Source organism: Equus quagga, chromosome 9, assembly GCF_021613505.1.
Source record: "Equus quagga isolate Etosha38 chromosome 9, UCLA_HA_Equagga_1.0, whole genome shotgun sequence".
NCBI classification, from domain to species: domain Eukaryota; kingdom Metazoa; phylum Chordata; class Mammalia; order Perissodactyla; family Equidae; genus Equus; species Equus quagga.
Window position 1 is genome coordinate 46,825,366 of NC_060275.1, and position 20,363 is coordinate 46,845,728.

The window sequence follows — 20,363 nt, forward strand, 5'->3', positions numbered from 1 at the left end:
TTATCTATTCAGCCATTGAAGGACATTGGGGTGGTTCCAGTTTTTGACAATTAGGAATAGAACTGCTGTAAATATTTATGAACAGCTGGTTTAAAGAACATACATATTCATTTCTCTAGGTAAATATTCAGAAATGGAATTGTTAGATCATAGGTCAAGAGCATGTTTAAACTGCCAAACCATTTCCATAGTGAAATGCTATATACTATTTTGCATTCCCAGCAGCAAAGGAGGAGAGCTCTGTTGAGCCAGTGTCAGTATTTTTTATTTCAGCCATTTTAATGTGTGTAGTAGTATCTCATCATAGCTTTAATTTGCATTTTTCTAGTAACTAATGATGTTGAACATCTTTTCATGTGCTTATTTGCCGTCCTCAGGGGTGAAGAATCTGTTCAAGTCTTCTGCCCATTTTTTTTAGTGTTGTTTTTCTTATTTGTTGTTTTGAGAGTTCTTTAAATATTCTGGATATAAATCCTTTGTCAGATCTGTGATTCACAAATATTTTCTCCCAGTCTGTAACATGTTGTTTCATTCTCTTAACATTGACAAAACAAAAGTTTTTCAATTTAAAAAATTTTTCTTATATAAATTGTGCTTTTGGTGTCACGTCAAAAATCTCTTTGCCTAACTCAAGTCAGGAAGATTTCCTTCTCTATTTTCTTCTAGAAATTTACAGTTTATATTTTACATTTAGACCTGTAATCCATTTTGAGGTAATTTTTGAATACCATATGAGGTTTAGGATGAAGTATGGATACACACTTACTGGTCACGACCACTTCCTTAGTGGGTTGTCTTGAGGCTGGTGCATGAGAGAATGGAGAAAAGAGAGGACAGAAAAGATTGCCACAGAGAATGGAGGATTCCTACACCGTCTCTGAGCATTAGGATTTCTATTTCCCACTCCTCCAGCCAGAGCAGGAGGGCTTCTCCTGACCCTCACTGCCAGCTCCCAATGCCCACTCTTGGTTTCTGCTGCATTTAGTTGAGGCTGAGGGATACTGGAGAGGAATGGATGGCAAACTTACCTCTGGTCCAGTGGTACTTCAAATCTGGGATTCTTCCCTGATTAGCCTCTACTGTTTACTCCTCAGGGATCTCAAATATAAGCTCCCTGCATTCAGTTCAGGTTTTATAGCTGTATTTAGTGGGAGAGATGGGCTTCGTGTGCTTATTCCATCTCACCTGGAGCTCTCCCTTCTTTCTTTCTTGCCTCTTTCTAATACATTTATCTCTTCCTCTCCCACTCCCTTCCTCACCACCCTACCTCAAAATTATCATTAAAATTCAGGTTGGGTTATACCAATCGTTTCATTTGCCTGATAGCTTGATATTTTCTCATGAGAGATTAGGTCTTTTGACCTATTATTTTATTCATGGTCTTGGACCCATAAGCAAAATAAACATTATTTTAGATTTGTTAGCCTTGTAGCCAATGTTAGCCTTTAGTGAACAGGATGAGGAAGTATGGTAGATAAAGAGCACCAGCTTGTGAACTTAAATCTTTAGCAAACAATTTCCTACAACTTCCACCAAAATTAGGATGCAATCACAGTCTGAGACCTGGATGTACTAACATTCCACTGAGCGTTAATTTTTATGGAAAAATTATATTTATTTTTTTGCCCCTTGAATGAGTTATATTCATTTCTTTGCATTTTCCTGTTTATGTCAATGCAAATGCACTTAAATCTTTAAAGTAAAGGTGGTATCATGTGGAAAGGTCCTATGGTACCCCAGTTGCCCTCTTTGCTCTACAGGCAGTTTGCTTCCAGGTTGCCATAAGAAAGTGAGACCCTAGCATGACTTCCACAATCTGGGCTCAGATTCATCCACTTCTATCACCCCTAGTCCCCCGCCCATGACCACTGATGTTGTATCTCCCTATTGTGTATTTTGCTCAGATTTAAACATTCAACGGTCATTACTGATTGATTTGTAGCATAGACAATAAAAGTTTAATGAAAAAAATCAGAACTTACCTCTTTGTTTTAGCTCCTGTTTTTCTTCTGTTTAAACTAAAAGCTTTTTAATAAAAAAATGGAAGAAAGGACAGTGGTTGATCTTAGGCTGATGAAACATATGATTGATTTCCTACTTCTGTTTTTTATCAAGCTCTAGGATCCAATACTAGTTCTCTCTCTCCTGGACCTGATTGGTCTGACCATGCTGTTATAAGGACACTGATAAATGGGAGACAAAGAAGCTCAAAGAAAGACCAAGAGTTGGTAACTTCAGAGCTTGGAACCAAAGGCAGTTCACAAGAGGGCTGTGAGAACACAGGTGCCCTGATTATCACAGGAAGGAGTATGCTTGAATGCCAGAGACTCCCTCACCTAAAATAAAGGAGTTAGCTCTCTGCCCAGTGAAGAACTATATTCCTTCCATGCTAGCCTCTATTGGCATTCTTTCTTTATCTGTTGATCCATTCCTACTAGGATTTAAAGTGGTAAGGGAATTAAAGCCATTCTTTCTCTCACTGCCTTTTCTGTACTCAGGACAATAGGATAGTTAAAACTTGGCAAAGTTCTCTGGAAATCACAAAGGTCATTTATCCAGGTTGAGTTTAAATTTAATGTTCAAAATACATAAAAATTTACTATTGTAACTACTCTAATGAGGATTGATTTCTCCCTATGATTCTGGGGAAGAATGTTCTGGCAGTTTTGCCCCAGTGAAATGTCAGAGCATGTGGCTAAAATAACTAACCCATTAACTTTTGAAGTTTTAAGACGGCTTTGCTCTGATCCTAGATAAATGACTACATATCTCTGTTTCAATTCCCTCATCTAAATAAGGGCAGATACTGTTCATTTGGCCCACATGATTGTTACAGAGAAGTGTTTAAATGATTCTAAAGTACTTTATAGTGCAAAGTGCTAGAAAATGCCAATTAATGGCAATATATTTCTGCCTATAGAAAGAAAAATATTTGTGTAAGAGATAAAGGAATACAACACTCCTAAAAAATATGGAGGAAGAATTCTAAAATATTCATAGCCTGAAGCTAAATTTTTTCCTGGGAAAAAGAAAAAGAAGATGAGCACCAGCTATTTCTAGTTTCTGTTTAGGACGTACAGAGTTGGAAAGAGCATCACTCATGCTCTTAACAACAAAAAACAAAAAAAGCTAGACAGACCTCAAGTTCACAACTTTTTTGAACCCATCAGGGAGCTGAGATCACATGGCAAACAGCTAGCCCCAAACCTACGGAGATACAGGTTTCCTTCAGGGAAAGACAGGACCTGAATACTTGCTTTCCTGAGGCAGATATAGCCAGATACAAGTAGGAAAATTTCATCAAGAATTATTAATAAAGAGATTAATTCTGGCTGGTGAGAGACTATGTAGTTCCTTGGGACCACAGATAAAGGGAGAATTTGCACCAACTTCTAGCCTCTTCTCTATGGACCTCACTAGGCACTCACAAAAAAAGATTGGAGGCAGTCCAAAAACCATCCTTGTGGTGTAAGTCTGAGGGAGGGAACAGCAGCTGCTAGGAGAGGGGCACAAAAACCTACCTATACCCGTTCCATCACCTGTACAATGAAACAAAAGGCTTAAACTGCTGGGAGAAAGGCAACAAACACTGTCACCTTTAGAACACTGGGGAAAACCCATTGTAGCTGAGGGAGGCAAACATAAAATTACCGTCTTCCCCTGGAGGAGGGGCAGGATTATGTGCTGGGACAGAGCTACCACTGGGGGCAGGGCAGGAGCATTGAGAAAGCCACACTCTTGAGACCCAGGGAAATGGTGCCTGCCTAAGATTGCAGCTTAATTATCACAACAGAGAATGCTCCCATTGCCCCCCATCATCAGGCTAACAAGCTTCAAATACAAGTAACAGTGGAGTACTGCTGAGATAGTTGCAACAGCATGGAGAGAGACCTCTGCAGCACAGCACAAAGAAAAGCCTCAAAGCTGAGGATGGAGGATATATTTGGTAAACCTCTGAGAAACCAGTCCCCAAACCAAATGAAAGGTACAAATACAGGAATTTCAAGCCTATGGTATACTAAGGGTACACTAAGGGTGATCAAAGAAACACCATACCCCCAAAACAGCTCAATTCCTAACTAGTTGACTCAAAGTCCCATGCTAAAATCCTCACAGAAAAAAAGTATGCCCATCTTTAGGCAAAGAAACTGTTTACCTTACTTCAGTCTTTACTTTCCTACACAAGATAACAAGTTCTTAACAAAACCCTGTGAAAACCCCTGTATACAAGAAAAAAAAAGGAAAACACATTACCAAGACACAAAGCAATTGAGAGAACCAGGCTCAGATATGATATAAATGTTGAAACTATAAGACAGGGAATTTTAAGTAACTATGATTAATACACTAACAGCTGTAAAAAAAAAATGAACCAAATGCAAGATCAGAAGGGAATTTCAGCAGAAAGATGGAAAGTATAAAAAAGAATCAAATAGAAACACTAGAAATAAAAAATACAGTAGCAGAGATAAAGAGTGCCTTCAATGGGCTCATTAGCAGACTTACGTAGCCAAGGAAAGAATCAATGAGCTTGAGAATGGGTTGATAGAAATGATCCAAAGTGAAAGACAAAGAACAAGGAGAGTAGGGCTGAGAATTTTCCAAAAGTAATGGCAGACAACAAAACACAATATGAAAACTACCAAAGAACATCAAGCAGGATAAAAAAAAATTACACACCTAACTATTTCACATGTAAACATCTGAAAACAAGAAAAAAAGAGAAATTTGAAGACAGAGCAAAAAGAGACATTACATGCAGAGGAATTGAAGACAAGAATTACAGCAGACTTCTTGTCTGAGACTATGCAAGTCAGTGGGCAATGGAGTGACATGTTTAAAGTGCTGAAAGGAAAACATCTGTCAATCTAGAAGTCTATACTCAGAGAAAATATCTTTCAAAAATAAAGCAGGAATAAAGACTTTCTCTGGAAAATAAAAACTGAGAGAATTCATTGTCAGCATATCTATTCTACAAGAAAGTTTAAAAGAAATTCTTCAGGCAAAAGAAATATGATACTATGCAAAAAAACTGGATCTACACAAACAAAGTGTCAGAAATGGACTAAGTGAAAGTAAGGATATAATTCATTTTAATTACTCTTAATCACTCTAAGAGTTAAATGAACATAAAACAAAAACAATAGCAATGTTTTTTGTGTTTATAGCATATCTAAAAGCAAAGACTGTGATAATAATGAGAGCAATAGTACAAAGGTTGGTAAGAAGGAATTGGGAATATACTGCTGTAAGATCCACATGCTACATGTAAAGCATTGTAATATTATTTTTAAGAGGGTTCTGATTAAATTAATTAAAGATGTAAATTTGAAACCCTAAAACAACTTCTAGACATTTTTAGAGGTATAAATAATAGAGCAATAGTGGAAATAAAAATAGAATCATAAAAAGTACTCAGTTAAACAAAAGGAGGTAGAAAAGGAGGAAAAAATAAAGACCATATAAAAAAATAGAACATAGATAACACAATGGTGAATTTTAATCCAACCATATCAATAATTACATAAACGTTCACAGTCTAAACACACCAACCAAAAGGCAGAGACTGTCAGATTGGTTTAAAAAGTAAGGTACAACTCGATATGCTATGTGCAAGAAACTACTTTAAAAATAAAGACATACATTGGTTAAGAGTAAAAGAATGCAAAAAATAAACCATGCAAACTCTAATCAAAAGAAAGATGTAGTTGCTAATTAGCATCTGATAAAATAGATTTCAGATCAAGAAATGCTATCATGGATAAATGAGGGACATTACGTAATAATAAAGGGGTAAATTATCCAAGAACACATAAACTCCTAAAAATATGTACATCTCACAACAGAGTTCCAAAATATTTGAAGAAAAATTGATAGATCTAAAAGGAAAAATAAACAAATACACAATTGTCATTGGAGACTTCAAGATTCCTTTTTCAGTAATTGATTTAAAAAGTAGACTAAAAATTAAGTAAGCTATAGAAGGTCTGAACAATAGTATCAACCAATTTGACCTCACAGACATTTGTAGAATGCTCCACCAATAACAGAAAAATTTACATTCAAGTGCACATGGAACATTCACCAATATAATTTATATTTTGGGTCAAAAGACAAACTTTAATACATTCGAAAGAATAGAAATCATGCAAATTATGTTTTTTAACCATAACTGAATTAAATTAGAAATCAATAACAGAAAGATATCTGAAAATACCTAAGTATTTCAAAATTAAACAGCATATGTTTAAGTAACTTAAAGGTCAAAGCAAAATTAAATATATTTTGAACTGAATAAAAATAAAAACATAATATATCAAAATTTGTGGAATACAGCTAAAGCAGTTTTTAGATCATAATTTATAGAATTAAATGCTTATACCAGAAAATAAGCAAGGTCTCAAATCAACTGATTTTTAACAAAGGTGTTAAAACAATTTAATGGAAAAAGGATAGTGTTTTCAACAAATGGTGCTAAAGCAATTGGATGTCTATATGCAAAAAGTCAACCTTGACCCATACCTCACACTTAATGCAAAAATTAACTCAATATAAATTATAGATCTAAATATAAAACATAAAACTCCCTAATTTCTGGAATAAAGCATAAGAACATTTTTGTGACCTTGGGTTAGGCAAAAAGTTCTTAGATAAGGTGCCAAAAACCTGAGCCAGAAGAGAAAAATTAATAAATTGGACTTTACCGAGTTTAAAATTATTGCTTTACCAAGACCCATGTTAACAAAGTGAAAATACAGGCTAGAGACTGGGAATTTCTTTTCTTGCAAATTGTGTATCTCACAAGAGACTTGTATCCAGAATATATTGTTTTTAAAACTCTCAAAACTCAAGAGGAAAACAAACAACCCAATAAAACTTTGAAAGCTTTCAAAAGATTTGAAAACTTACTTGAAAAAGATATACAGACAGCAAATAAGCACATCTAAAAAATCTCAGCATCATTAGTCACTAGGGAAATGCAAATTAAAAGCACAATTAGCTCCCACTACACACCTATTAGAATGGTAAAAACAAAATGAAACGAAATAAAAAATCGGACAAAATATAATACCAAGTTCTGGCAAAGAATTGGAGCAATTAGAGCTCTCATACAGTGCTGCTGTGAAGGCAAAAGCGGATTAGTCATTTTGGAAAAGAATTTGGTGGTGTCTTATGAAGTAGAACATCTATACACTTATCTTATGATGCAGCAATGCCACTTCAAGGTATTTTGCCCATAAGAAATGAAAACTTATAGCCTCAAAAACACCTGTATTGAAATGCTTATAGCAACTTATTCATAATTGCTAAAAACTGGAAACAACTCAAATATCCTTCAAGAGGTGAATGGATAAACTATGGTATGTCCATACAGTGCAATACTACTTGGATAATAAAAAGAAATGAATTACTGGTGCACATGATGGCATTGGTAACTCTCAAATAATTTTGTTACATGAGAGGAGCTAGACCTAAAAGGTTAGATAATATATGATTCCATCTATATAACATTCTGGAGAAAACAAAACTGTAGGGACAGAGAACGGATCTGTGGTTTCCAAAGATTAGGGTGGGAGGAGGGGCAGACTACAAAGGGACATTGTTAGGGAGCATTTTGGGGGTGGTAGAGCTGTTTTGTATCATGATTGTGGTGGTGGATACACAATCCAATATGTTTTCCAATACCTATAGAGTTGTATACCACAAAGAGTGGATTTTAGTGTGTAAATTTAAAAAAACAAAGAAATGGGTTGCAAAAAACCTCCTAATAAGTGCACAGACTCTATCTAGGTGTATGCAAGCAGCACAGGAGATGCTGAGCAAATTTTCACAGTGGTAGGATATTAGGTGGAATTGTCAGGGAGCAGGCATAAACTCTTCCCTATAATGCTTCTGCTGATAAGACAGTGGGCAATTTACCCCCAAAGACTGGTAGCAACATGCACAGTTATATTTGAGGACAAAGTGAAAGGGAAAAGAATGATATTTACCGAGTGATTTTTACATACCATGCATTTTGCTAAACACTTTTTCACATAGAGTAATTGATTCATTTCTTGCCGTGACCCCAAGATATTCCTATGCCCTTTATGTAGATGAAGAAATTAAGGTCTTGAGAGAATGAATAACTTACTCAAAGTTCTGCAACGAGCAAGCAGAATAATCTGGATTTTTACTGAAGGTTGTCTGTCTTGTTCTTCTTCCTTTATTGGGTGGTACCACTATGTACATGTAAATGGAATGAAGAAAACCAGATGTTGGTCTTTCTTGTCTATTGTCATTGTTCCTTCTTCAGGGAGCTAAGGAGTCTGCACAGGGTTACAATGACTTTTCAAAATAGAAGATTGTAGGCAACAAAGACCTTTCATTCTATTGTTAGTATGTTGCTCTTTATACTTGAAATTAAATGTTTTTTATTAAATTTCTAAAATTTTCACTTAAACATTCATAAGTGAAAAAAGCAGTTTCACTGAGTTACAAGATTTACAAAATTTAACTCTCATGATTCGTTACTGTAAGTGTTCAGAAATTTAGAAGTGTCTTACTTAAAATTCTAGACTAGCATCAAGAAATCACGTGGGGGAAAAAAGTACCCCTTTCTTAAAAATAGAGGACAGAGTTCAATGTCAGAATAGGGAGGGTTAGGAATATCTGATTAAAATTGGTTTCACTGGGCTGAGGTATAATATATTCATATTCATATTTTCATTTTTATGATAAACTATTTATAATAACTATACTAATATATATATCTGATATTTGACCATCTTATACTACCTTTAATTAAAGAGAACTTCCTAGTACAAAATTTAATAAGTATCTTATGAAATGAATAATTCAAAAAGATTTATGCACCCCAATGTTCATTGCAGTGTTATTCACAATGGCCAAGATGTGGAAGCAACCCAAGTGCCAGTCCACATATGAATGGATAAAGAAGATGTGGTGTATACATACAATGGAATACTACTCAGCCATAAAAAAGACAAAATCATACCATTTGAAACAATAAGCAAAATAAGTCCAACAGAGAAAGACAAATACTATATGATTTCACTCATGTGGAAGATAAACAAACATACAGAGAAGGAGAACAGATTAGTGGTTACCAAAGGAAAAGGAGGTGAGGGGAGGGCAAAAGTGGTAAAGGGGCACGTGTGTATGGTGACAGATAAAACCTAGACTATTGGTGGTGAACGTGATGCAATCTACACAGAAACCGAAACATAATAATGTATACCTGAAATTTACACAGTGTTAAAAGCCAATATGACCTCAATACAATTTTTAAAAAATGTAATAACTACCAGAAAACATCAAATACTTAAATACAGAGAAATATTATATTTCTGAATGCAAAGATAATTCCTTGTTTTTTTGTTCGTTTTTTCTTTTTTTCCCCAATTTCATTGACAGATAACATTGTATAACTTTTAGGTGTACAATGTGATTTGATATATGTATATATTGTGAAATGATCACCACAATAAGTTTAGGTAACTTCCATCACTTCACATAGTCATAAATTTATTTTTCTTGTGATGAAAACTTTTAAGATCTACTGTCTTAGAAACTTTCAAATATGTAATACGGTATTGTTAACTATAGTCACCAGGAACTTACACAACTCAATAGCAAAAAAACAAATAATCCAATACCTCACTAAGACAATAATTAAAGTACATAAGAAATTAATATATAATAAAATAGACATTTCTAGATACTGTAAATAATTAATTCTTCATTAATTAGTTTTTGAGACCAACTTGGAAAAAAAATCGCATCTCTACCTCACATACCAAAAAATTTCAAAAGAACTAAATATTTACCTATAAAAAAGCGAAACAAAAAAGTACTAGAAAAATTATTGATAAATATATCTATAACATATAAAAATATAAATATATTTATACTGTTGGAAATGAAGGCCTTTCTAAGTATGACATCAAAGGCAGAAACCAAAAGGAAAAAACCGATAGTATCAACTACCTATTACTGTAAAACTTCTATAATTCAAAACCATCATAAATTAAATTAAAAGAACAATGACTAAAAGAGAAAAAAACATTTGCAACATATATGGCAGACAAAACATTGATATCCCAAAACATTGATATCCATAATATACAGATAAATAAACTGCTGGAAAAAAAATTTGACAGAATTTACACAAAAGAATATAATTAACCAATGGATATATGAAAAAATTAAATCTTAAACTCTAATAATCAATTAAAGAATAATTCAAAAATAACAAGATGTCCTTTGGAGTTATCACATTGGAGAATAATTGTGGCAAGGATTTCAGCGAAACTAACATTCTCATTCATTACCGGAGAGAAGTTTCTACATGAGCATTTGAAAATACATTTTAAAAGCATTAAATGCTGCATAGTTTTGACCCAGAAACTCCAGTTTTAGGAAACTTTCCGAAGGAACACAACAATCTGGACAAAGACTTAACTACATTCATTGCGTTATTGTTACTAACAACAAAAAGTGGAAATAGCTTACATATCTCAAATGAGGGACTGGTTGAAGAATTTATTGTATGAACCTGGAATACGCTCAGTGATTTGCTACAGTTGGCTCATACTGGCTTGCAAGTGTCAATTGCTAAGACTTCAGGAATTTTACAAACTGCCTGTTGAAGTGTCAGTAGCTTGAAATCAACCATGGTGTGAATAGTTACACCAGGCAAATCATAAAATGCTACAAATCCAAGCTGGTTTTATTCCTCAGAGATCCAGTTGATAAACATCTACCAGCATTTTACTGCCTTACATCTATTATTAATGATATTTGTACAATATTAAATGACAGGAGAAAATGATTACTATTTTTTCTTATGTGAGGATGATACCTTCCAAAGCAATATGAACAATTCCAATTATTTAGAAAACAGAGAAAAAAGACTGGAATATGAGCCATATTTTGTTTTCTAAATGGTTAGACGAAAAATATCTATTTTCTTGCTTTTACATATCTGAATTTTCTACTTGGAACATAAGATGCCTTTGTAATAAAACGTTACTGTTGGGGTCAGCCCGGTGGCATAGTGGTTAAGTCTGGCGCTCCCCTTCGGCGGCCCGGGGTTCACGGGTTCGGATCCCAAGCGAGGACCTAGCACCACTTGTCAAGCCATGCTGTGGTAGCATCCCACATAAAGTACAGGAAGATTGGCACAGATGTTAGCTCAGGGCCAATCTTCCTCACAAAAACAAAAATAAACGAACAAAAATAGATTAAGGAAAAAAGTTATTGTTCGAATGAGCAATTTTTGATGTTTCTGACTACTACTGCATTACTCCTAAGTATCACTATGAGAATCCCTATGATAATCTAGAGCAGGAATCAGCAATGACAGCTGTGGGCCGGATCGAGACAGCCACCTGTTTTTGCAAATAAAGTTTTACTAAAATGCAACCATGCTCATTTGTTTGCATCTTGTTTATGGCTGCTTTTGCACCACAATGGCAGAATTTAGTAGTTGTGACAGAGACTGTGTGGCTCACAAAACCTGAAATATTTGCTGTCTGGTCCTTAACAGAAGAAGTTTGCCACCCCCTGCTCTACCATACTTTAGACAGAGCCTCCGCAGCTTGGCTTCAGCCCCCTTAAAGAATCTGTTCTCACCCACAGCCAGTCCCGAGTGAGTTTGCCCAAGTTCTGTCCCTTCCTCCAGGCCATGACTGATTGGACTAAACGAAGGAGCCTGACTTAAGGACTGACTCTCCTTAAACTGGCTTGTGACCTACAGCTTACATGGCAGTCAAGTTCCTTTTCTGGGAATTTTATACTGGGAAACCAGCAAACTGTTGGAATTGGTTATGGATGCTGCAGCTAGAACCCCAAAGCAATCTTAGATTTCAGTTACACGCAAACCGAATTTACAGAAGCAGTTAGCTGAGGCAGAGAGGGAAAAATCCCCACGTGGTAATCCAGATGGAAGCCATTAGATGAGAAGGACCACAATGGTGTCTGAGAGGAGAGAGAAGACTTGGTTCCTGCCTTTATAGTTCTTGGTTTTTGTTCTTATGAAGCCGGGGTTATACTGGTTCTTGCGTGCAAATGTCTGTCTGATTCACTATTTTTTCATATTTTAAAAACTCTCCTCTTCTTGAGCTAGGGCAGAATGCTATCAGATGAGCGTTGAACAAAAGAATGTATTCTTAGAAATGCACGAAGACTCATGGAAAGATTTCATTCATTGTTCCTGAATGGTAAAATAATTTGTCAACCATGATTAAGAACAGTGAGCAATTTGCCTACAGAAAAATGACTTATATGTCATAACAAAAAAAGTCACAATAAATACAATTTTATTGCAGCCAACATGCCATTTTATACCTTTGTATTCAAATCCAATATGTGAATACTCACACTGCACACTGATAGGAAAGGGCATTTAAGGCCATTGAATATGCACTGTTAAGATGTCGTTGGTACAGAAACTCCTATGCCAGAGAACTTGAAGCTCATCCTCTGTGAAAAGTCATTTCTCATTTTTTAAGTTTCTAATTTTTTACCTCTCTTTCACCTGGAGTATCTAGTCTAGTAGTTGAACATTGGTTGGCCCAAACTTCTGAAATCTTTTATATCTATTCCCTGTGTGTTGCCAAATGCATTCCCTTAATTTGCACTACTCTTTGTCTCTCTCTTCTACAACGAATTTGAAAAGGGAGAAACGGGATTTAGAGATGTGAAGATGCAGCTGTTCCAACTGTAAATGCACAGATAAAAGCAGAGCCCCTCCACAACAAGGAGAGTGTAAAATGCTCACCTGAGAGTGTACGGAGGCAGTCGCCCCCTGGAACTGTAGTGTTCTGGGTGCGTGCAATGGACATGGTGAGACGGTAAATATACTAGGCTTTTAGGTCTGTGCTGCCAGTATGTGTGTGTGTGGCTCGTGATAGCGTGTCTGTGAGTGTGCACAGGGGAGGTGAAGAGGAGAGGATGAGCATGAATCAGATATGTTTATACTGCTTTTTAATTTTCTTTTTTTCAAAGATATTCTTATGACACACAGTTATGGAGCATCTATCATGAGCTAGGCCCACGGTGATAGTGGTAAGTAAGACATCCTCCCTGACCTTGGGGGACTTAAAATTTGGCCAATGAGACAAACATATAAATAATTAACAGATAACTAACATTACACTGGCAAGGTGAACAAACAATTCTGGGAACACAGAGGGGACAATTTATTGTCCTAATGGGAATGGAAGGTGAAGAGAGTTAGAGAAAGTTCCACAGAGGTGGACATTCAAAAGACGAGTCAGATTTCACTTGGCACAAAAATGGGACCAAGTCATTCTAGACAGATGGAAGAAAAGCACAGCGAGCTCTGCAGTACGGAGCGGCTGGCACATGTGAACAGTGGGTCTGGTTCTCTGCTGTGGTTGGTCAGGAGAAGGAACACATTGGGTAAGGGAGAGCAACGATGGATCAGGGAAGAAGTAAGGATCTAAAGGTAAGCAAAAAGAGAGAAAAGAGCAAAGCAATAAACAACAAATGCCAAACCCGAGCATTCCCATTACTTTTTAACACCATGAACAAAGTAAGACCTGATAAACTTTCCTAAAACTCAAGTATTCCCTGGTTGTTTCTTTGAACACAGTAAGATGGAGTGAGTTGTGTAATATCCTTATGATTCCATTCATATCCATGTGCTTTGTGAAGCATAAAGGAAGAGAGGTGACCAACTTCAGCCACTGCTTCCACAGATATTTGTAGTGCATGTACTCTGTGCCTGAAGCTGTACTAGGCGCTGGGCAAACCGAAGCAAAAGAGAGACAAGGTCCAGGTCACGAGATGGCAGTGTGTCTGAGCTAGTCTGTGGGAAGGAGTCTCAGCCATGTATCTTGTCCCATAGGAATGGAGAATGGAAGTGTGTATCTTGTCCCATAGGAATGGAGAATGGAAGTCCTGTGTTGAGGCTGAGAACACTGAATGTGGCTCTGTGCTTTTCCCTCAATCACCTTCCTGCTCAGCCAATAAAAGGAGGGGGAAAAAAAAAGAGTCCAATGCAAGAGGTCAGCAGCATTGTCTCCAGAAGTTCAGACAATAGCAGAGAATTAGTCCTTGGCCCATGTCAGAGCCCTTGATATGCAGCAGCACTAGTGTCATCATGGTGAGCAGGAGCATGGATGTGTGTGTGTGTGTGTGTGTGTGTGTGTGTGTGAGCCATGGTGATGCCTTCAGTGGGAATTGGCAGCATGACACCTTGCTTTTCATGCTGGCTGCAACAGGAGAGGGAGAAGAAAGTGGATGTCACAGAGAGTCCAAGACACCAAGAAGCACATGGGAGCCTGTACCTCCTTGGAGCCTCAGAACTATTTTTGGAGGAACTCAAGGGTACTAGGGCTCTGGGGTAGAGGGAAAAAAGCCGGGGAATGATGATTTGTGACAGTTTTTGTGACCTTATTTTTATGACCCCAAAAACCCTGTGAAGGAAAAAGATTTGGAATTTTTAGTCTTGAGTCACAGATAAGGAAACTAAAACTCAAACTTGGCCATGGAGCTGGTAAGGCGATTGGATTGGGGCTCAAACCCAGATCAACTTGAGTCCTACGTTCTTTTTGTCATGGTTTTTGGCAAATGGTCCTCATGTTAGTAATGCGCATCATATGACATGATCAAATAATACCTGGAAACGGGCCTTGAACCACAAAGACTCAATCTACACCCGTGATAGGGCCTGCCCTGGAGTTTTTGATCATAGCTTGAACACGGTGGGTATTCAATAGATTGTAAAATCTCTTCATTAGTATATCCCAGTCAGATTGTCCAGGGAAAGTGCCTAAATTCTCACCCTCTATTCAGCGAAGCAACAGCCCTGAGGGTCTTTCAGGACACTGATCCCTCCCTGGGTGAGGGAGCTTCAACATCAGTTTCTAGTCCCCATATCTTGTGAGCCTGACGTTATAAAGACCCAGAAGGAATGTAAGGTCATGTGCCCTTTCTAGAGTGAATCAGATCACATCTTTTTTTTGAATCAATAAAGGCATCAATATTATTGCTGATAAGTATAGATTTTTAAATGGTTTTCAAGGTCAATACATATTAATTGAGAGTACTGTGATACTAGAGTGGCTTTTCTAAGAAATACCTGGGCATTACCAGAAAGTAACAGATCTTAAGGGCTTTCAGTCTCTCTTCCACTCTGTTCACATCAGGAGGAACTAAGCAACATTGGGCTTAAAAAAGAAATCTGAAAATTGCGGATGGCAGGCAGATAGGAGCCACCTGCTTAATTGTATTCAAACTCGTCTGAACTGGTTTCCAAAGACCTTCATCCTTCTCCTCCCCTCCAAGAAAAAGAGCAAACCAGCATTTTCTTTTAACTCAATTCTATTTGGGAAGCGTTTTGAAACTAAAAAGAGACAGAGAGACGGGGGGAAATCTGATCTACCGGCTTTTGCCATACGCCAGCCGTGCTGTATACAGAATAAGGAAGCTTCATTTCAGATTGAGGTTGCGAAGGTCGCAAGATAGCAGTGTGAGTCCCTGCTTTAATGCTGAGCGTGACATTTTTTGTATCCTTTGTGAGGTGGTCCATATGGAACAGCATAGCACCTAGTCAGAGCTGGGCTAATTCCTCCTGGAATGAGAGGAGAGGGTGTGAACCAGCCAGGAGCAAGCCGAAGCATTTGATTCCGCAGGTTTATGCCAAGATGAAGGCTGCTGCCTACTGCGTGATGCTGCTCTGTGCCAGCTCCTCCTAAAGCAAACCAGCGGTACAAGATGACACTGGTTTCTCCCCGGCTTTATAGACACAATCTCCAGTAATTATTTGACTGCGTGACTGTCTGTGCCGCTAAGGCTCAGGTGCATGGTGGCCGTGGGGGAGGGAAGAAAGATGACCTCTGTGACACCCACTGATGCGGGGACAGTCGCTGCAGAGATGTTCACAGCCCTTTGCTTTTAGCCATGGTTGCTGTTCTCTCCCTACTTCCTGTTCAGAAAACTTAACCCTCAAGAGAGCCACCTCTTAAAATGACTCAGATTTGAGTTATTTCAAATGGTGATTATCTGAGAGTTAATTATTGCCTTTCACACCATCGCATGGCTTTTTCCTGCCTTCCTCCTTTCCCTCCCGCTGCTGACCATTTCCCTGTCATTAGCACTTCCACCAGAGACTGTGGAACAGACAGCAGAGGAGGCTATGCTCAAATCAGCCCCTCGTGCTGGGGCGTAGTAGTTTAGCAGCTCTGTGTACAGGTTCCAGGATGGAAGGGATTAAAGTTCTCAGGTTTGCTCTCCTCCCATGTATCAGAGCTCTCCCTGTCATCATTTGTAGAGATAACTGAGAATTGTGTGGGTAAATGCTTTGTGTTACTAGCTACCCATAATAGTGCTGTCAGTTGTTTGAGTTACGTGGGTTCTCTTTGGATGGGTCCCGAGTCTTCCGATGTCTAAACTGCTGCCAGGCAAAAGGTGGTTACTGTGGAAATTACATTTACTTACAGACAACCAGGGGGCCAGTTTGAGAATGCAGGTCTGAATTAGAATCCAGGTCCACCACTTACTAGCCATTTGAACTCAGGTCCCTTGATACAGAGGACATCTGTGCTTTCTGCCGGCTCACTATTCGTTTCCCTTCTGGTCACTGAGCCCCTGGTTGGGATGGGGGGAAAATAGAAATAATCTCCAAGTACTTCTATCTAATGAAGTTAAAAGCTTCAACCCTTAGAAGGAGATTTGTGGGTATGGTGGAGTAAGAGAAATAGAGAGAGAGACAGAGATCTGTAGGCCCTGAGACAGAGAAGTGGTGAGACTCCAGAGAGAAGCAGCTGTATGGTGTGTCTTGGCAAGAGAATGTGTGCCCCAACCATGGCTCTGAAGTCACAGGATCTGAAGCAGCCTTACGGCCAGGAAATGTGCTGCCTGTCTAGAAGGAGAGTTGAAGCACAAGAAGGTCACCACAGCACTCATCACCCATGCCTTGTCTCTGCATAAGGCTTCAGTGCAAATTCCCAGGAGGAATGAGGTTCATTTTCCTACCAGTGGAGAAGAATAGGGACTCAGGCACAGAAATGAAATTGAGTTATAGAAAATATATAAGTTGTCTTCATGCATATCTGATTTTATGACTGAAATTCATCCCTGATACATTTATATTAATTATTTAGTAAATATACATTTTTCCTGAACCATAAAATTGAATTAGTAATTTTCAAATGATTTTTTTGTTATCTTTATATATTTTGAGTAAAATGCCTTATTTGTGTTTCTATGGATAAATAGCAGATGAAACCATGGCAATTAAGATCCTGATGTCTATTCTCAAACACATTCGGTTGAAGTAGAAATGGGAAAGTACCTTTCTGGAGGATGATTTGGCAAAATGTAACAAAATCCCTAAAAATGTGTATATCCTTTGCCCCCAATTCTACTTTGAGGAATTTACCCTAAGGCAATAATTATGAATATATCTGAAGATTTAATTTGTTTATAAGGATGACAAAGTTTATCTTTTCCCTTTTCACAAATATTTTTATTGAGGTATAATTTATGTATAGAGAAATGCACAAATCCTAAGTGTACAGTTCCATGAGTTTTAACAAATCCGTATACCTTTGTAACCCACATGCCTTTAAGATATAGAATATTGTATCTCCCCAGAACATTCCTTAGTGCCCCTTCCCAGTCACCGTCCTCACTGGAAGCAACCATTGTTCTGATTTTTATCACCATAGTTTAATTTTGCTTCTAAGGGATACTATGGTGACAATATTAAACGTATAATTTTTAAATTTTTCTCCTCTGTAACCATGATCCCCAGTAGCCACTCCAGGCTTACAACTCCAGAGAAGGAGGAAGCATGAAGCCACCTCAGGAAAGAAAGGAAGAGAAATTGAGAAGAAAGTCTGTCCTTCTACCCTACTGGATTGTGGGAAAAGATGAGGTAATATAATCAGGAAAGATGACCCATATTTCTTGATCACCCCAGAGTAGGGAGAGGTGCTAGATAGCAAGAAGCAGAATCCTACAGCAGCCACTCTTCTCTAGCCACACTCCAATATAAAGGCTCCCTTCTGCCCAGTGAGACAGCAGCAGAAATGGAGGTTAGGGGTTTGGGGATCGCTTCTGCTTTTCTTATAGAAAGGATAGACATCACTTGTGTCACCTCTTAACTCTTGAGACTACTAGGCAACAAACTTGAGGATTAAAATCCATGCTAAAGGATGGCAGTTGAAAATATGGAAAGAGATTCGGTCCTTGGTGGCAGCCGAAACAGTGTTAGAAATTGCTTACCCCTGAATTTCAAATTATATGAGAAATACAAATCCTGATTCATTAAGCCACTGATAGCTGGGTTTCAGTTACTTGCAGCAGAGTGTATTCCCAATGGATGCGTATCTGCTTCCAATTTGCATATCCAAGAGGAGATTGTCTTGCAGGCCTTGCTATTCCTATTTGCACCAACCTGGAGTGGTTATATCAGAGTAATATTGGTGGTATGGCAGGGTTAACCAGAAGAGAAGCCTGAGTTAAACTGCCCTGAGTTTCCATCAGTGTCCACATGGCATGGAAGCAATCCAGAAATTCTTACTGTCTTCATAAAGGGAGGCAAAGGTTAGCTGATATTGCTGGTGGGTGAGGTTATGGAGGAAAATGACCCTGTGTAATGGGAAGCTTTGTGGTGGATCACTCAAGCCCATAATTGAATTTGCAACACACAAATAACTCAAGGTGACACACAGGGCCAATATGAGCTCAGATGGGGTCAAGTTAAGCAGCAAGAACCAGCAGATACAAACAAACCAAGAAAAAGCAAACTATGAATTACTCAGACACTGGCCTCAACATTGTATGTTCACAGAGCTCTCCAAAGATGAGAACACTCACATGACAAGAATCTGAGTGGGTGGGTCCAAGGGCTCTCTCTTTCCTGCCATCACATGGACATATGTCACTTGACCTCCAACATAGCAGGAATTAATTTAGAGAGGGGCAGGAGGAGGAATTCTGAAAGATTAAGTAGATATCCAAAAGGTACTGAATTACTCAAAGCAAATGTTTAACTTGTGGCATTAGATTGAATATGCCAGATTGGACTTTCTGCACAACTACCTCCCCAGTCCCACATGCCTACTCTACAGCAGCGTTATTTAAAATATCAAACAGGGAGACATAGTATAAAAGTCAAAATATAGGTCATTGGTTAAGTAAATTTCAAAAGACCTATCATATGAAATATTAATTGACAATTAAAATGGATTAGTCTTAAAGTTAAACAAGGTGGATTGAACATACTAATCCACTACAGGACAAGGAGTGGGAAAGGAGAAACAGAAAAAAAAAATCAGAAGCTAGAAAAAGGCCTAACAAGTAATAAGTTATGTTAATAGACCCAAAGAAAGCTATATTCTTAACCATCAGTGGAGGAAGTCTAGAAGTTGGCTGATGCAGCATGTCAGAGAAGCTCAGGAGTTGGAATATCTAGGTAACTCTGAAAGTGTACGTGATAGTGTTGTGTGATATTCTGTGTGTGTGTGTGTGTACAAATGGAGGTGGAAAAGGACAATTGGTTGAAACTCTCTGTAAGAAAAGGTATTTCCTCCTCTCCTTGAGGTCCCCTTACCTGCTCCCACCCCAGCAGAAGACCACACATTACTCTCTGGAGAGGCTAAACCAGAGGTCTGGTTTCCTAACGGGCATGGAACAGATTTGAGGCCTTAAGAGACAGAGGTTCTATGAAAGGATTAATATTGAAGGGTGAGAGTCTCTCTCACACTTTGCTTTCAAAATAATGAAACTAAACTTATATCCCTCAGGAAGGAAACTGGAATGTTCCACTCTGAGCTGGTTCTTTTTTAGCACAGAAGAAAAGACCTACAGACACTAATAACTGGAGGTCTTCCTCCCCCCCATAAAATCACCATAGAGTGAAGCCAATCAACCAAGCCTTCCCATGCCCACAGAGCTTCAAATAAACTTTCTAGTTTCTCATCCTAAATAGAAGCACACAGTTGGACTCAACCAGCCATTTTGAGGAAAGTCTATATATTGTCAATGTCCTTAGTTACAAACACAGAATCTATTCTCGGCTAGTTGAAGCAGATAATGAATGAACTAATGCATATTATATATAGCTTGCAGAATTGGAAGGTGATATAGAGATGGGATGAGAAACCAATGGTGGGTGACGGACTCTAAAACTCAATGGCAACTGAGTCAACTTCAAGGGCAAGTTTGGTTGGTGGCAACAGACAAATGAAACCGGCTTCGTTGTATAAGTGCAGACAAACCTGGAGGTGAATCCCCTAGAATCGTAGGGAGAAGAACTCTGGGAAACATCAAGACATCATTTTGATTTTTCAGGTGGATGCGGGAGAAGCTTATTTTTATCTCAT

The 20,363-nt window shown here is 38.0% G+C and overlaps 1 protein-coding gene across 1 annotated transcript in view; it reads right to left on the minus strand.

Annotated features, from left to right (window-relative positions):
* Positions 1-20,363, minus strand: part of LOC124244545 (60S ribosomal protein L21-like) — a 94,388-nt gene that overhangs the window by 12,350 nt on the left and 61,675 nt on the right. The window lies entirely within an intron of this gene.